This window comes from Canis lupus, chromosome 24 (genome assembly GCF_003254725.2).
Source record: "Canis lupus dingo isolate Sandy chromosome 24, ASM325472v2, whole genome shotgun sequence".
NCBI lineage: Eukaryota > Metazoa > Chordata > Mammalia > Carnivora > Canidae > Canis > Canis lupus.
The window spans coordinates 19457502-19463458 of record NC_064266.1 but is presented as its reverse complement, the minus strand read 5'-3'; positions in this window follow the sequence as shown (position 1 = coordinate 19463458).

The window sequence follows — 5957 nt, the reverse complement described above, 5'->3', positions numbered from 1 at the left end:
AACAAGTGGGCTTGAAGATTCTAACACTTGAATATTGTGGAGACTTGAACATTCAGATCATAGCAGAACCAGATATACTGCTTTACTTATTTGTTGCTCAAACTGTTGCACTTTGGCCATTGCTCTTCCAGGAGGTTCCTGTACTCATTTGACACACTCAGGAAAGGGTTATTGTTTTGTTTTTTGAAAATCCACTTGCTTACTTTCTGGAGGATATGAAGTTCTGGTAGAATTTTTCAACACAAAGAAGAGAGAGTAGTATTTAACGAAAAGTTTTTAGGTACATGTACCAGTTGATTGAATTAAGTGAAATGTTATTTTACAATCTGACATCTAGTAGAAACTGATATCTTCAATGAAGTATTCACCAATTTGTTTGTTTGTTTTTTTAATGTGATGGCCTACCACATGGCAGTCATTGTTCTGGGAACTGAGGACACAGGTATGGTCCCTTCTCTGTCAGAGTTGACACCCTATTTGAGGAAGAGACACACACAGGCAGTTCTCACTTTGCATGGTGCTGATGCCTATGAATGTCAGTTGCCACAGGTCAGTTAAATAGCATCAGTCCCCCAACACACATTTCTTTTTATCATGTGGAATTTACCATGAGCAATTGCATGAAGTACAAACTTTGCTGCCAGCTCTTCCTCAGGCCACAAATCCCTATGTAACGAATAGGTGCTCATCTCACGATAAGTAAGCATCACATCTTTTAAAGCCTATAGTGATTGATCACTGTGACAGCTTCATATTCTTTCTCTTTTCCCAATAACTGGTTTTTTCTTGTATATTTACATTAAGAAATGCAAATAATTTTTGAAATACATGGAATAATCTTAAAGGAAGGAACAGAGAGCTCACCATATTTGCCCCCTGGCATATTGGAGGATGGTAGGTCTTAGATGGGTAAACTTCTGGGCTTTTTTTTTTCAGTTGAAAGAGCTCTATTGCCCATGTTTGCACTTGCTTAGAAGGGAGCCTGCAGCAGAGGACTGGAAAAAGTGGGGGTACTGAGGCTTAGCCCCTCCACTCCATTTAAAATAACTCAAAAAGTGCATCCAACTAGCCAATCCTATGTCCAGGGGCCATGTCTTGCTGTGCTGCATTGTGTTCAAAATCTCCCTTTGCCAGTCCTGCCTCCTTCCCTCTTTCATGCATGTGGATTGGGCAGCACTCCACAGTGAGTTTCCCTTTCTAATATCATCTTAGATTCTGCTTCCCAGGGCACTTGATGTGTGAAGTTTGTATGGGAAGCATCTAGAAGGCTAGCCCTAATGTGCATATTTGGACCTTGGTCTCTTTCAGCTGGCTGATGAAGTCCCAAGGCCTGGTGGGAGGTAGAACAGGATAGGTCCAAGATATCCTGGCTCCACACTTCTGATTGCTGGGCACAGATGAAGGCTCAGATATGGCATTCAAATAAAAAAGGTCTAGTTTAATAACCTTGATTCCCATTTAAAAAAAAATGAGGAGTAAAATAAACCCAGAGCAAGCAGAAGGAAATTTAAAAAAAGGAGAGAGAAAGGCAATGAAATTAAAAACAAACAATTGAGAAAATCACTGAAACAAAAGTGGGTTTTTTGGAAAGAGTGATAAAATTGAAAAACTTTTAGCAGTCTGACAATGAAAAAAAAAGAAAAATGATGAGATATCACTACAGTACCTACAGTCATTGAAAAGAAAATAAGGTAATATTATAAGCAGCTCTGTGGACAGAAATTTGACAAAATGGAACAAGTTCCTCAAAGCACTCCCTGTCACAAACATCCAAAATGAAATAAAGAATTTGAGTAGCCTTAGTTAGCTATTCAGATTCTTTTCAAATCAAAGAAGTGTGGAGGCCCACATGTTTCACAGGAAAATTCTTTCAAGCATTTACAGTTGAATTTACAGTTAACTCAAAACCATGTTAAGTGCAAAAAATAAAATTACAGAAGAAATTTTGGAGGATGTGAATATATACTCCATTTTAGATGCTATTAGGCAATTATTATTAATTTTTGGAAGTGTGTAGTTGCATTGATTTCATAGAAAAACCAATGTCATTAATCACGTGACCATATAATTGTGAACTCCATTTGCAACTGGATGTATATCCATGACTAAGTCATTAGTGGACACAATATGTAACATTTGCATACCTCTAGTTTTAAGTGAAATCATTAGTTCTTCCCTTCCTATCTCTACTCTCCCAGCCAGTGCAGACATGGACACTCAGTGATCCAGTGCTGACCCAGCAGCGAGGACAATGCCATAGGGCATGTTAGAAGGATCATGGGCCTTTGAGAGGTACTCCAGAGCAGACTCCTGGAAACCTGGCTCAACCTCCTCCTGATGTTACATGAGAGAGAAATAAATATTTTGATTGTAGAAAAGGGACTCTGTAGGTCCTTGGGAAAATTCCCTGCTGCTATAATTGACACATGTTTGTTGTATAGGTCTCTGGTCCTATTTTAAGGACTCCAGTATCCCTTGAATAGTTTATCTCATCATCTAAAGGCAAGAAATCTTCACCACCTGTCTTTCATTGCTTCCCAAGTCCCTTCTGTAAAATTCCAAGGTCACAGGGTTGGTTGAAGCAGGAAAGGAGATCAGAAATGAACTGGAATTCGCATAAAGTAATACTGCAGTAAGTAATCATGATTAGTGCTGATCCGTTATCACAAATGGGACAAAAGGAGGCTGTGCTGTGACTACCCATGGTCACCCAGGAACCTGATTCAAACTTAAAACTCCGGTCTCCAGGGCTACTTCTTGGAATTTCAGAGTGGCAGGTATAGACATTTGCTGGAGTGAGGATGGAAAGGTCTAGAAAGGATACAGACCACCCTTAGGTGAGAAAGAGCAGGGGGAGGGATGGCTGGCCTGGCATAGTGAGTTAATCACTGTCAGGTGAAGGAGCAGGAGGTAGGATACTAGGAACAGGATCACTGAAGCCTCACCCTGGGGTTTAAGTGTTTTTCTGGTCCTTCTGGCAGGCAGAAGCCACAGGGTATGGTTTTTTTTTTTTTTTCCAGGGTATGGTTTTTGATGACGGTGAACTGCCCCTCAAGCTGGACCAGGCAGGTGAACACTACATCTTCCCTGTGGGTGGATGAATTCACCAGTCCCATCCTTGTTCTCTAGGAGGTTGGAGGCCACCAAGGCCATTTCTGTTCGGGACACATTTCCATTCTCCAAACAGGTCGGCTGTAGGCACTGAGGGTGGAACTTCTTCACTTGGCAAGTGACATTCACCTGGTCCCCTGCCATGGGGTGCCTTAGAGTACCACTCCAAGGTGAGTGGAACTGAAACAGCACAGAGCAGAAGTTCTGACCTTATGGAACAGACAGATCATGGGGGAGGGGGGAGGCTTGAGAACCTAGCTCCCACCGCACAGCAAGGGAATCACCCAAAACAGTGCTAGGCATGCAGCTGGTGCTCAAACACTGAGGGTAGTCTGCATGTGAATGACATCCCTAAGTACAGTGCCCAGCACACAGTAGGTGCTCAAGGACTGATAGCTATTAGGATAAGAATGAGTGAAATCAAGACACTGCAAGTTCCTGGCATGCAGTAAAACAGAATAACTGTAGCAAAACAAATGAAATCACCAAGCACATGATAGCTTGGGTTACAGCAGGTGCTTAATAATTGGAATTGCCATGGTAAAGTAAATGAAACCTAACACAATGCTCAGCACATGATAGGTGTTCACCTGGAAGCTGCCATAGAAGCAGTAGCAGATGACTATACATCTATGTGTCAGATGACTGGGAGGGTCTTTCAGGATTCAGACTCCAGACAATGGAAGGCCTGGAGCAGAGTGGGGGAGGGGCAGGCTCCTAGGCTTGGGGGCCAGACCTGGGATTGGGCTGGGGGTGAGGGGCATCTACCTTGGAAGGTCTCAGACAAGTTGGCAGCCCCACAAAGAGGAGGGCTCCCCTCCAGGGTCATGTGGGCCACCTCGCAGATGACCTGGGAGCGAATGTCCCCCGGGCAAGCACCAGCTTGGTTGTGCTAGAGATGCTCTAGGAAGCATTGTCTCCCTCTGGGTACAGAGTGGTCTGAAGGACTGCCAGTTCATTCCCATTTTTGAACCATCTCAGGGTGCTGCTTCTGGGGGAGAAGCCGTGCGACTTGCAGGTGAAACTCATTGTCTGCTGAGGTGTGGCCCTGGCCATGGGGCCAGACACCATGTGGGGAGAGAGTTTGGCTACAAGAGGAGCATCAATGAACAGTAAGCATGACGGTAGTCAACAGCACTAACCGTACGTGTGTGACACTGTGGAGAAGCCTCAGCCCTCCTGATAGTGTGAGGAGGGCAGTGTCATCTCCTCATCACACAGAGGAGGACACGAGGTTCCAGAGCTGAACTGTGAGTTGGGCGCAGGGCCCAGGTGCAGTTCCAGGCCTGAGTTCAGAGTCCCTTCTCTCCTCTGCCAGGTGACTTCCCACCAATCTGGGCACAGGAAGGACATTTCTGATGGCTCTCACTCTTGGTATCCAGGGTTCCTCGCTGCCTCCCTGGAAACCTCAGAGAGCCTGTGCAGCTTTCTTACAGGGGAAGCAGGGGTGGAGCAGGACCCCATGGAAGCCAGAACCAGATGGGACCATGGCACAGTGTGGCCCTCCTCTGTGAAATGGAACAGCAGGCATTTCTCTTTTTCCCAGGGTTGCAGTGAGGGGCAAGTGAGGCAATGCAAACAGTTGTTTGGAATTTAATATGGAAATGCAGATGAAAAGAGCAGATGAATCAGATAGTGGCTGACTGTTAGATCAACCTCATTATAATGTTGAATCCCCCTGTGAATATTCTTCTCAAGCCCTAGTAAATGGAGCTGCTAGCCCCTTTGCAGAGCTTGGCTCTGGAAATTTTTCCCTATGATCTCCTTATCTGTAAAAATGAAGACAACTTTGTGAGAGAACTGCCCTGGATAGTCTCTCTCTATACCTCACCAAGGAGCCAAACTATTTTCATCCAGGTACAAAGAGGTTACTCCGATCCCTTACTGCATCCCTAGGGACTTCCTGTGGCCTCCAGTCTTGTTGTCCACAACTGAGCAAGTGTCCCACCTTCTCCAGCCCGACAGTGACACCATCCTCCTTTTCCCTCTGAGTTTCTGCACTGCAAACAATTATGGGGAGGGGTCCTTCTGGGTGCCAAGACCTGCTGACGCCTCAGCAACAGAGAGAAAATGTGGGGTCCCAACAGCTGAGTCTAGAATATGAACTTTTGCTCAAGGGACTCAAAACACCCTCCAGGAAATGCCCCCAGTCATCCTCAGGGAATGTGCTACTAAAAAGTTCTGTAATACTTGTACCATCAGGATACAGCTAACTTCTCTGCCTATGTCCAGGAGTTATGGGGAGATTCGGTCACTATTTTGTGAGTCAGTCCCCAAATTACATGAAGCTTTTCTTTCAGACTCACCGTCATCATTTCCAACGTGAGATGCCAGAATAAACAGTGAGCCTGTGCTTCTTCTCACTGTGATTTTTCTGAAGCTGAAAGAAAGACATTGACCCACCTCTCTGCCAAGGGGGCATTTATTCTCACTGGAAGGGAAGGGAACTTAAGCTTCATGAGAGAGAAGCTCTGCCTGTTTTGTTCCCTGCTGCTTCCCCAGCACCCAGAGCAGAGCCTGTATACAGCAGGTGCTCAATAAGTGCTGAGTAAAGAGAACAGTAATACATTGAGGGGAGTGCTCTCTGGAGTCAGGGTTGAGGTCAGATCTTGTGACTGGGTAAGTCACTCAGACTTTCATTCCCTCATCCCTGGAACCAGAGGGCTGGTCAGGATTGGAAAAGGCAAGAGCTGCGGAGCCCTCAGACTGGGGATTCTAGAGTTTCCCACTGTTTTCCCAGTGGGGCACCTTGAGCAAATAGCATAACATCTCTAGGCTTCAAATTCTCTGATATGTGGAAGGGGCTGAAATCAGGGGCACCCACTACAACACCTGATTCTTAGCTG